We start from the raw sequence: 12,870 nt of genomic DNA on the forward strand, positions 1-12,870 counted from the left end.
AAACCCACCGTTTTTATGTAAAATAGATGTCTAGAGAGGTTAGTTTCTTCCATAAATTCCAGATAGAATTCATTTGAATTCCCATCTCATACTTGTTTATATGAAATGCCCTGCCTAAGGTATATGTAAATCTCCCAAGCTTATATTATTGATGAATTAAACACAGGCAGCAGCAAGATCCACCTGGTAGCATGTGGATTGAGGCAGAGCTTTGAAAAAACATACTTGGCAGTATGATCTTTTCCTTAGCTATATCATACTACATAGAATAGTGATTTGCCCAGGAATTTTTTTTTTTGCATCAAATCTACATCAAATTTCAAACATCAGATCTAAGAACTGGGAATTAGTAAACTCTATCTAACTTGGCCAGTAGGAGGTAGTGAACTGCAACTATATAATTGTGAGATATGCCTCATTTATAGTATAGAAATGTAATTATAAATATGGAAAGTGTTTTACTTTTTTATTTTCTTTTGGTTCACATTATTTTACAAAAAAAACCACATTCTTATCTTTCTTGCAAGTCAGAGGTACTAGGGTTCTAATAAATGTTGCTAAAAGTCTAAACAGAATCTATGGCCAAGAGAAATCTAGTAGGTTAAGAAGCCTCCTGATTCTCACCACAAAATCAAGTGCAGCACTTCAAATAAACATCAGTAATAAAGTCCCAAAGATCTCTTCCTAATGACTTCTGGACAATCCAAATTTCTAACTAAAATCACTGAACAGTTTCATGTTGCATTTTTGGCACAGTGACTTCTTTCCCAAAATAGTAACCAATTATAAACAAACAGATTAGCCAATTAGATTATGGGCTTCCTGAAGAAAACACACCTGCTGCTTCATACTTTAAAAATAATAGATTTCAGAGATGGTAATTAGGTAGAAAAATAAATATTTTAAAACAAAGTTTTACCTTCACATGAATTGTTTTAACTTTCTTAGGCTTTAACCACTCAAAATTAGAATGAAAATGTCATATTTGATGAATTGAAGTGATCATATTAAAGAACTATATGGACCCACCATAATTAGTTTCTGATATTTATCATGTCTCAACCATTTTGTGATGACACAATAGAAATATAGTTTGGGCACCATCTTGAAACACCATCATCAGAATTACTAAAGTTACTAAATATTGTCTTTACCTAATTAAGTTATTTCAGGTGAAATCTAGACTGTGCCAAAATAGAAATAGGGACTTGACACTGAGGGCAGATCTTGGGAATGATTTTCAATTCTAACCCAGTTTTTTGGGCCTAATCAATCTCCTCCTGAATTTAACATTCCTCACCAAACATTATGAAGTCTTCCTTGCTAACTTAGTGTAACAATCAGAAATATATTTGTTAACAAATATCATACCTTGGACTGCATTTATCTCTTATTAAATGAGTAATGGAATTATTTCTTTCACTTCATTACTTTCAGCTTAGAAAATCATAAGTTTTATTTGAGGTAAAAAAGTATATTCTAGTTCTATATCATTCTAGCTATAAGATTCAAAGACAATCATAAATTTATTAGTGACTCAGTAAATCTGGTTGTTGTGAATATTTTTTAATGATGATCAATTCAAAATAACAGTTATAATTAATTTTCTTGATTGCAGAATTAATACATGCTCATTACAGAAACCTCAAAAAATGTATAGAACATATAGAAAAAACACAAAAATGTAGATAAACAATAACAAAAATAGTCCAAATCCTTAAATCCTGCAAGTGAGAGGCTGCAAACATTTCAGCCCACTTTTTTTTAACTCCTTCTAAGCACTTACATTTTCAATGAGACAAACTCATAGACCAACTATCATATGTCATCACTTCTGTTGACATTTATGCTTTTTACCTATGTTAAGTTTATAAGAAACAATATATTTCTTTCATGGTATGTTGGATTAATTTACACTCCAGAAGAAACTCGACATGTTTATTTAAATCTTTCAAAGAGATTATTAGATTGTGTGTATAATTTAATTCACAGTAACTAAAGCTTCTAATGAAGCTCTTAAGAAGACAGCACTAAAGAATGAAGTTTCCTCTGGATTGTTTTCTGCACCACTTCATTCATCTGCTTCTTAAAAAGGGCTAGCGATGGATAAGGAACACAAAATGGCCAATCAGTTGATATCCACAATCAAGGCCTCCTACTTCTGAGAGCTTCTGCACAATAGTAGGACCTCCAGAGAAAAGTACTCAGGAGTTTCCATCTTTATAACCAACTACGCAACAGAGGTTTAGCAAATTTTGTGTTTTATGGAATTAATTGGATACAAAATAGCATCCAGTTCACTGAGTGGTACAAATCAAACTACATGCACTACAGCTAAGGAAGCAGAATGCCGTTTGACTTATTGACTACAAAAATACAACTTCTCAAAAAAAATAGCATAATAGTTTAATATACAGTGTTTAATAGCTTGATATCAACACAAACAGGCTGTCCTACTTCGGCTTATCAATGAATCTTACTGGATCCACTGCAGTGTCTTGTCATCAGTCAATCTAAAAGACCTCTTTCTTTAAAAAGTTGTATTAAATGCATTATTATATATAAGGTTTCAATTGAGTATATTGTCTGTTACAAAGCATCTTTTTATGTTATACATTGTCCAGAAGGTTTCATAAAAGAAATTTATTTCAAGGCTCAGTACCAGAAACACCTGTCTTCCCATTAACAGCAGGTTTAACTTTATCTTGCTAACATGATTTGTAGTTTTATCTGGCTGTAAGTAAAATAGAGCTAAATGTGTAGCCCACCTCTGAAAACTATGCAAGACCTACGGTGTTTATTTCTACCTGTGTTCTATAAATCCCTGCTTTTATTGTTTCCCTAACCTTATTTTTCCTCTAATTTCTCATTTGTTTATTTTAACCATTTTCATGGTACCTATTATTTTAAGTAGCTTCAAACTCCTTGGCTAAACAAATAAGAATACAATAGAAATGTTTACAATATTGGACTTAATGTTTTTAAAGGAAACTTGGTTCCTATTTTATCTATTTTTATCTAAATCCTTTAAAGATATGTCTGTATGTACATGTGTGAATTTTAATACTCATTGAGTTTTTACAGGAATAAAGAGACACTTAAAACTATTTTAATAGCATTTCCCTTATCTGAAATTTCTATTGAATTAGGCAACGAGAAAAATGTTAAAAGTCCTTTTATTTTTCTTTTAGTTCAAAGACTCATAAGGATTTTTCAAGCAAATATAAGAAATAAGATAAATAAAAAGATTTCTAAAGGGGATACAAATTAATAAACCATAAGAACTTTCACTAATCCAGTACAGAAAATTAGTTCTTAAGAAATCTCTTGGTAATCCACTTTCAAACCTCTCTAGTATGTTCAATAATAATTTAGAAGTTTGCATTGGTCCCAGAGTTAGTTGCCTCTCTGTACCATGATTTCAGAGTTTAACTTATAATTAAGTACTTAAAATATTTGAGAATATACTTATCAAGACATCAACACATTGCATAAGTTCTCTTTTCTCTCTCAGATAAATATTATAAGCATGTCAGCATGAGCCACAGAGTTACACAATGCAGTATGCAGAGTGAGTTGATCACCACGATCTTCACTCTGTTCTGCTTAGGAGACAAAGTCAAGACTATGTAAATTAAACCATTTTGTCATGTTTTGATTACCTTGCTCAGTTCTATATGCCTAAGAATGTAGTTACATCTGCAAAATTAAAATTAAGGACAGATTTTGCTCTATGGATAGTATAAGCATTCATAAAAATATAAAGGGGATATTCCATTTATTTAGGAGAACATGATATTTAAAGTGAAACTAATGTAAGCAATATGGTAGAGCTTATAGCACTTTAAGGAGAGAAGCATCCTTAGAAGTGATTTAATTTGACCACCTTATTTTGTAGATGATGCTGTTAGCCAAAAAGCTAGGTAATTTTCTCCAAAGTCATAAAGCATTAAAATTAGGCTAGAATTCAGGCCCTCTGATAACCCAGAGAAAAATGATTTTATAATGTTCTGTAATGACTTCTAATCACAGAAAATATTTGTTATGTAATCACATTTATGTTTTCTCAAAAAATATTATTATAAATATTCAGCATTCTGTAGCCATAAAGAAAATAAATTAACAAGTTCTTGGACAGTGGTTTATATTTGAATCTCTTTTTTTTTTTCACCTAATTAGTGGCCCATACGAACTTTTGATTCTTCTAAGAAACTTCCACAGCTCAAATTATACTGGGAAATAAGAGAAGAGTGGGAAATAATTACAGAAAAAAAACAAAGAAATAATCAACTTTGACTCAGATGGGCAGGAAATGCTTCTGGAAGCAACATCGCAATGGCTGCCCAAGGAGAACCCCAAGTCCAGTTCAAACTTGTATTGGTTGGTGATGGTGGTACTGAAAAACCCAGATTTATGAAATGTCATCTGACTGATGAATCTGAGAAGTATGTAACTACCTTGGGTGTTGAGGTCCATCTCCTTGTGTCCCGTTCCAACTAAAGGCCTATTTAGTTCAGTGTATGGGATATGGCGGATCAGGAGAAATTTGGTGGGCTGAGACATGGCTATTACATCAAAGCCCAGTGTGCCATTATGTATGATGTAACACCAAAGGTCACTTACAAGAATGTGCATAACTGACATAGAGATCTGGAACAAGTATGTGAAAGTATCCCCATTGTGCTGTGTGACAACAGCGTGAACAGTAAGGAACAGGAAAGATTAGGCCAAATCCACTGCCTCCCACCGAAAGAAGAACCTTCAGTACTATGACATTTCTTCCAAAAGTAACTACAACTTTGAAGAGCCCTTCCTGTGTCTTGGCAGAAAACTATTTGGAGACCCTAACTTGGAGGCTGTCTGGACCCAGCTTTGGCAGCACAGTATGAGCATGATCTAGTGCTGTTCAGACAACTACCCTCCCAAATGAGGATGATGACCCATGAGAAAGAACAGCTGGAGCCCAGCGTCAGAAATCTAGCTTTACAGGTGACTGTCCTGTGATGTCAGTGGTTCAGCATGCTAGCCACTTTATTACAAAGTTGAGCAGAACAGGTGCTTAATCTTTGGGATGCTGACAGAGATGAATGGGTTTCAGAGTGAATGTGGCAGTTTAAAAAGCATCTTCATTTTTGGGGCCTACATATTTAGCCATTTTGAATGCAGCTATTTTCTTCCTGAGTTTCATATATTAGTCTGCTATAGTCACGTCACAATCCAGTGCTGAAATTTTGTTTGTTCCTGTCTTTCCCACTATTTTACTTTTAAAATAAAGATAAAGGTATATTTCAAATTAAAATAAAAAGGAAATAACTTTGTAGGGATTTCCTTTCCTTTTCAATGGTGTACACCTTCATTTTTTATTAGAGGTATATCCTTTATAAATTTTGCCAGCTACTAGTATGAACTATATAAAACATAGATACTAATATTAACTGATCAGGAAGTCATTTGGTAGAAAAATTACAGGAAAAACAACCAAAATTAATTGTTCAAAATTATGAATTTCCTGACTCCTGTAACTTGAAAGCTTGGGGTATTTTCAGGCAGGTGTGGATACAGAGAATAAAACAATGACACAAGGACTCTCTAGCTTTTGCCATTACATGCTCTACATTGCTGAGCCATAAATTCTCAATTCCCCTCCGCACAATGGAAAGATGGCTGCCTATATATCACAACTTATGTATCATCCTAACACCAACCCCTGCAGAACAGGTGGAGAATACTTTCTTTCCAATGGTTCCAACAAAAGTCCTAGAATTTAGTCTCCAGGGCTCTGACTGAATCACCTTCTCACCCCTGAATTAATCATTGGGATATGATGTTTTGGTTGCTCAAGCCTGGGTCACACGGCCATGGGATTTGAATCAATCTCACTCAAAACACATAGAATACATTTGGGGAAATAACAATTTTCCAGAAGAGGTGAAGATAAATGCTAGGCATGCCAAAAAATGACAGATGTCTTCCACTGCACTTGTTAAGCAGAGAGAAGTTTAGGACCTCTTTCCTTTAGCTTCCAATTTATACCTAGAAATAGCTGTTATGGACTATTTTCTAGTACATTGACAGGAACACAATCAAATAGTGGATAGAATCACTAGGTGGTACTAAGCTTTACATAGACAAGGTTCTCTCTCCAACTCCCTCTCTGACTCTTTCTGCCCAGGGGACAGAAATGGTAAGTGGCAGATCCGCTTTCAAAGTTGAGGAAGACCCAGATTTCTCGGGATTTCTCATAATGTTTCTCTAGTCCATTTCTCTTGTGCTACCTTAAATCATAGTGGTAAGAGATAAAGGTTTTGATGCTGTAGCGAAGGCAGAATTTGGACAGAGAAAGGAATCTTTCTGATAAAGTTGAGACTGAAGTTTTTTAGATCTAACTAACTTAAGAAAAAGGCTGTGATACAGCCCCATCTTGGATATACTCCTACCAGCTCTCCAGCCTCTCTTTTTAATAAAATTATACCTTTATATCCTTTTTATTTGACTTTGCCTTGCCTTCCTCTTGGAGTGTAGTATATTCCCCTGTCACCACTCCAAGCTGGGGCTTAACTATATGATGTGCTCTGACTAGTTCTGTGTAAGTTGAGTGTAACGTGTGCCTCATCTAATTAGAGGCGTTAAACCAGCTTGCATTTAAGGAAAGGGATTAAGCAGGCTGTGTTGTAGCTTATGAACAAGTAATAAATTGTATCATGTATCTTGAATGTATCATAGATAAGCTGCTATATAACGATTGCCACTTCAGATAGCTGTGAAATTAGGTGATTAACTAGTTGTTACTTAACCTTCTAATTTCTGTATAAGTCTAATTACATGAAACAGAAGTTGGTGTTTTGATTATTTACTTTGCTTTTCTGTTTGGAGTGTCATTGTAACTACTGTATTGTAAATGATGAAAAATAATTGCATATGTTAAAGAAATATGAAACTTTATAAAGTAAAAAAAATTTAATTTAATTTAATTTTAAAAAAAAACCCAGCTTGCATGGTTTGCCTTGTGCTTTTGTGGTTCTGCCATCTGTCATCAAAGGATGTTGCCAGAGCCTCAGAATGAAAGATCTGTGGAGCAGGTATGAAGCTGACCTGCTGAATGAAGAACAGCCACCCCAGCTACCTCCCAGGCCTGCGATCAAGACCATGTCCCTCACTGTAAGTCACTGGAATTACTGGGCTCTTAGGCAGATTTATCACCCAAAACTCACTAAAACAACATATTACACAGTTGCACAAAACACAATGCATTGTGGTTTTTTACCAGAGACAACGCTAAGAAAAATGTTATTTTAAAACATAAGAGTCACGATTTACATGGTCTTGCATGGTCAGAGTACTGGTATGGTATTAAAGAAAAAAAAATTAAGTCTGAAAACCAAAGTAGGATCAAATTAACTATGGATCTTCATTTGCATATGCCAACAGTGTGATGGTGATATATTAGTCAATGCAAGGATTTTAATAATGTCCCCAGTCTCTTCATTTCTTTCCTTGCATCATACAGCTGGCCTCACACTTCTCACACCAAACATTCTTCCCTGCAAACCCATATGCCTCACCCTACTCTAATTCCTTTATTCCTGTACAAAACTTTCTCCCCCTAACTTAGCTGACAGAAAAACTGTTTTGGCAGACAAGGATTTCCCTCGAGGACTAGGTGGGAGATTTTAGGTCAAAACCGAATTCTATGTCATTGGCAGTGAGAGAAAACGGTCAGATTTTCCCAAATGCTTTCCTCAGGAAGGGCATGAAAAGAAGTACCTGGTCATAGCCAGGATTTGGGCATATTTACTCTCCTGATCCTGTTCGTGTCAGCTAGGACATGTCACCTTAATTTTAAAAATTTCAAGTTAGGGGCTCCTGAGTGGCTCAGTCAGTTAAGCATCTGACTTCGGCTCAAGTCACAATGTCACAGCTCGGGAGTCTGAACCCCTCATCTTGCTGTCAGCACAGAGCCAGCTTCAGATTCTCCCTCCCCTCTCTCCCTGCACTCCCCCACCTGCCCACCTGCACTTTCTTCCTCTCTCTCTCAAAAAAGAAAAAAAAAAATTAAATAAAATAAAAATTTCAAGTTACTATTTTTGTTTGTTCCTGTTTTATTATATTTTTCATTATTGAAAGACATAATTTAAAGAAAGTGAACACTACAAAGTTGTGAAAAGGAAATGTTAACAATCTTAATTTCCATCCTCCAGTTTCACTATTTGTTAATATTTCTGAATCAGTGTCCAATGGTGCCTGATCTCTGAAGTGTTTGCATAAACATATTATAATTTGCTACTCTTTTTTATACAATAAACTCTATTATACACTTTCATCTAAGATATGCCCTTTCCAAATATGATACATGAATGACATCTCTTCATGTAAATAGGTTTAATCTAATGTTCATTAAATCTAATTAAATCGAGTTTTCATTAAAACTAAGTACATAATGTGCCTGTTATATTTATCAAAAATTCTTCAATCTTTCTTAATTAAAATTAGTTTATTTCTAGGTGGGTTTTTTTGTTTTGTTTTGTTTTCTTTTGTTTTACCATTACATGGCAAAGTCAATGAGTAAGGATGTGTAATCTTGCAGAAAAGAGAGAACCAATGGTTTAATCCAATTATACAATTACAATATATGGTCTTTTATAATATGTGCACATGTGTGTTCTGTTTTGATCGTTAATCTTTTTTGTTCTTTTCTTTTGTTGTTTCTGAACTTCCTGACTGCCCCAGCAAACCACTGGGAACAAATGGATGCATGCTATTTTGGGGTCAGTAATACTGTGCAGAATAGGCACCCACTTTGTGGCGCAAATTCAAAGACGGTAGAGAGACTCCGTTACCTCCTCTGATCTCTGAAACTGCCGGCTGATACCTGATACGTGTCTTACAGTGACTGCAGATATCACAGAAAGCTAACACATTAAGTCTCATTAGACTTTTACATATTATTTTTAATACTTTTGTCAAATCCTGCAAGAGAGTTAAGTTTTTATGTGGCAAAATCAAATGAATCAAATAGCAATCTCAAAAAAAATATTAATCTGGGGTTCCTGGATGGCTCAGTCAGTTAAGTGAATGACTCTTGAGTTCAGTTCAAGTTATGATCTCATGTTAGTTAGACGGAGCCCTACGTTGGGCTCCAGGCTGACAGTGCAGAGCCTGCTAGGGATATTCTTTCTCCTTCTCTCACTGCCCATCTCCCACTCATTCTCTCCCTCTCCCTCTCCCTCTCTCTCTCTCAAAATAAAAAATAAATAATTTTTAAAAATATTAATCTATTATTAATTTTTCGAGGAACCTCCACACTGTTTTCCAGGGTGGCTGCACCAGTTTACATTGCCACCAACAGTGTAGGAGGGTGCCCGTCTCTCCACACCCTTGCCAGCATCTATAGTCTCCTGATTTGTTCATTTTAGCCCCTCTGACTGGTGTCAGGTGGTATCTCAGTGTGGTTTTGATTTGTATTTCCCTGATAATGAGTGATGCTGAGCCAACTTGGTAATAAAGTATTTAAATTTAAAAAAGTAAAAAGAGGAAATACAATGGCAAATAAGTGCATAAAAACATGTTCAATATCATTAGAATCAGGATTATACAAAATAAAACCAGAATGGGCTATTACTGTATACTTATCAGAATAGTTAAAATTTTTAAAAATGATAATACTAAATGGTGAAGAAGTGGAGAACTTAATCAATTATACATTGCTAAAGGGATGTGAAATGGTACAGCCAGTCTAGAAAACAGGTGGGCAGTTTCTTATAAAACTAAACCTGAAAAAATGATATATCCCAGCACGTGTAATTTGGGGCATTTATTCTAGAGGAATAATAATTTATGTTCACATAAAACATGTAAATAAATATGTATGCATTTAAAAATATTAACCTGATGAGAATTTTTAAATGTGCAAAAGGAAGATTGAGGACACAAAAGACAAACTTCATCTAAATTATAATGTGATGGAAAGAAAGACCTAAACAGATGATTTTGTGTTGAAGATACTTTGGAAATCAGTTCAACCTGTTGTATCAGCTAAGGGCCTAAGGTAATTGTAAAGTGTGAATCATGTTTTGTCCTCCAGCCTGATATTAGATAGGAGAATTTCTAAAGCAGAGTAGATTATACTTTAATCTCTAAGATGCCCTCAAATTTCATGGTTGACAGAGCCAACTTCTGTGGGATTTTTTCCCAAATGCAGGATATGGATCTGGAGCAAAAAAACAGAATGTCTGAGTTCTGTTAGATCTTAGATAAATTTCAAAACAACCATTGTCTATCTAGTTGTCCTAAAATAAATCCTAATAACAAATATAAAATTGTTCTTTGCATCATAAAGTATTTAGCAAATAAAAGAGGTTAGCACTAACAATACTAAAAACATTCCTATTTTTTAAATAAAGTGAAAAATGTTTAAATGTGAAATGTCCCTGATTTTGTGCAAAAGACTAGCTTGGAGAACTAACTCTAGTGTTTGATTGTTTGTTTTTAATGTTTATTTACTTTTGTGTGTGAGCAGGGGAGGGGCAGAGAGAGATGGAGACATAGAATCCCTGTCAGTACAGGACCCAATGCAGGGCTCAAACCCACAAACAGTGAGATCATGATCTGAGCCAAAGTCAGATGCTTAAGCAACTGAGCCACCCAGGCACCCCACTCCTTAGCTTGTTCTAAACAAAAATATTAGCTTTCTGAATTTTTATATTCTTTATGACTAGTTTTTCTTAGAGTCTGGAAGTGCCATTGCAGAAAGATCTACATGAAACTGGCTAAATAACATTCCTTTCACATCCAGTCAGAAACTTTTATAATTTTTTTTATAATTGCACACTTATCTTCCTGAATTAAGCTTTATTGTTTTTTCAGAGACATTTCCTTAATCTTAAAAAATGATCCCTTAAAGGCATTGGGCACTACTGTGGCCACTGATACTGTGAAATACGCCTGTTTGAAGTAAAGTCGAACATATGACATGCTCCAGGAGCTTACACCAAATTACAGTTGCAGGAACAATAAGGGAATAAAAGAGAACATGATAAAAGAAAGAAAATTAAGAAGATATTTCCTAATGATTCTCACAGGATTATCAAACATCAAGTGAAATTAATACAACCCTATAATATTACAAGGTATTAATTAAAACAGGATACTGTAGGGCAACCCAACAGGGTGGAGGCTGGTGACAGTGATGTGGTTGGTGAAAGAATTTACCCAAAGCAGGACAAAGGAGATAGAAGTTTGCACTGCAAGGGAGCAGTGGGCAGGACAGCACAGGAGAGGACAGCACAGGAGACATCCACCAGGAGGCAGTGTGTGGGGTGGGGGTACTGGAGTTAAAGGAGAAGGTGAGGAGGTATGGGAGCATATGGAATTTTCCTTTTGTGGTAAGCTGGGGCTTATAGATGTTTTGAGCTGGGTCACCTGACGGGCCTGTTTGTATTCAGCCAGGGGGCAGGGGGTCATTGTGGGCCCTTCTCACCACTCAAGTTTCCACTGTTCAAGTTGTTTGCCTAAAAGTAGCCTCTACAGATACATTGGGTATTAAAAGGGTCAATGACTGATTGACTTGCGAAGACTAATTAGAAAGTCATCATTAAAGAGAACAGGGTAAATTTTAAAATATTTTTAACTGGCATAACTATATTATTGAATGCAGTGGAATCAATAGCATTCAAGGACAACAACTTGACCCTTTTATATCACTGCCCATTAAAGTAGCTCCACCAAATTACTTTTTCTGGTAGTAAAAATCCAGTCTGGTCTAATATCAGGGTTTTAATTTTCATTTACTTCTAAGCTTTCTTGTGTTCTCTGCTTGGGCCTGGGTTAGGCTGGGAAATCTTCAGTACAGGAGGGGCCATGCTTGGATTTCCAGTGTTTCCCCACTTTCTTCTTTTTTCCCCTTCTTCCTGATTCATTTTCCTGACTTTTGGATTAAAGTGAGGGAAAGAAGAGCAATATGAAAGTCAATTAGTGTTTCTGGTCCTTTTATTTTGCCATATGTAAAACAAAACAAAAAGTATTTCATCACCTGAATTATTATAACTTTTCACTCTTTTTTTTTAAAGTGTACTTATTCATTTTGAGAGAGAGACAGACAGAGCACTCAAGCAGCGGAAGGGCAGAAAGAGAGCATGAGCGAATCCCAAGCAGGCTTCTCACTGTCAGCATGGAGCTCAATGTGGGGATCGAAATCACTAACTGTGCGATAATGACCTGAGACTAAATCAAAGGTCAGACACTCAACCCACTGAGCCACCCAGGCGCCCAAACTCTTCCCTCTTTTATTCAAACAAAAATAAGGAGTCCAGAGAAGCAGGCAAAAAGCCAAACACAATTTTACTTATCTGGCATTTTTTGTATGCCCCAACACGACAGCAGCTGTTGACTACTGAATGTATATGTGTGCATATATTCTGGCCTTATAGTCTACTGTCTGGCAAATTGATTTTAAAAAATACGTAGAGATAAGGACTTCATAGATTAGCTGAGATAAATGTGAAATAAGTCACAAATAGCTACAGCTCCTTTTTTCTTGCCCAATGCTTAGCACCAAAAGCTGCTTACTATATATACGTGTGTCAGGTACTATTCTAGTCCACTGTTGTGTGAACAAGAGAGAACAAGATTCCTGACCTCAACAAACTTACCTTCTGTAGAGTGGTAACAGACAATAAATAATAAATGTAATAGAGAAAAGCAAACAACACAAATCAGGCCAAAGAGGATTCAGCATGTATACTGGGTGGGGATACGGGTTAGTCAACATGTTGCAATTTTAAATAGGGCAGTCAAAGTCTGCCTTAATGAGAAAGCAGCACCTGAGCAAAGACCAGAAGCAGGGAGAGAGCCAGCAGAAGGAAGAGGGAACAT

At 35.6% G+C, this 12,870-nt stretch overlaps 1 pseudogene; it reads left to right on the top strand.

The window, feature by feature from the left end:
* Positions 1-4,335: 4,335 nt before the first annotated feature.
* On the top strand, positions 4,336-4,946 carry LOC115286976 (annotated as a pseudogene).
* The last annotated feature ends 7,924 nt before the right edge of the window (positions 4,947-12,870 follow it).

Source organism: Suricata suricatta, chromosome 3 (assembly GCF_006229205.1).
Source record: "Suricata suricatta isolate VVHF042 chromosome 3, meerkat_22Aug2017_6uvM2_HiC, whole genome shotgun sequence".
Lineage (NCBI taxonomy): Eukaryota > Metazoa > Chordata > Mammalia > Carnivora > Herpestidae > Suricata > Suricata suricatta.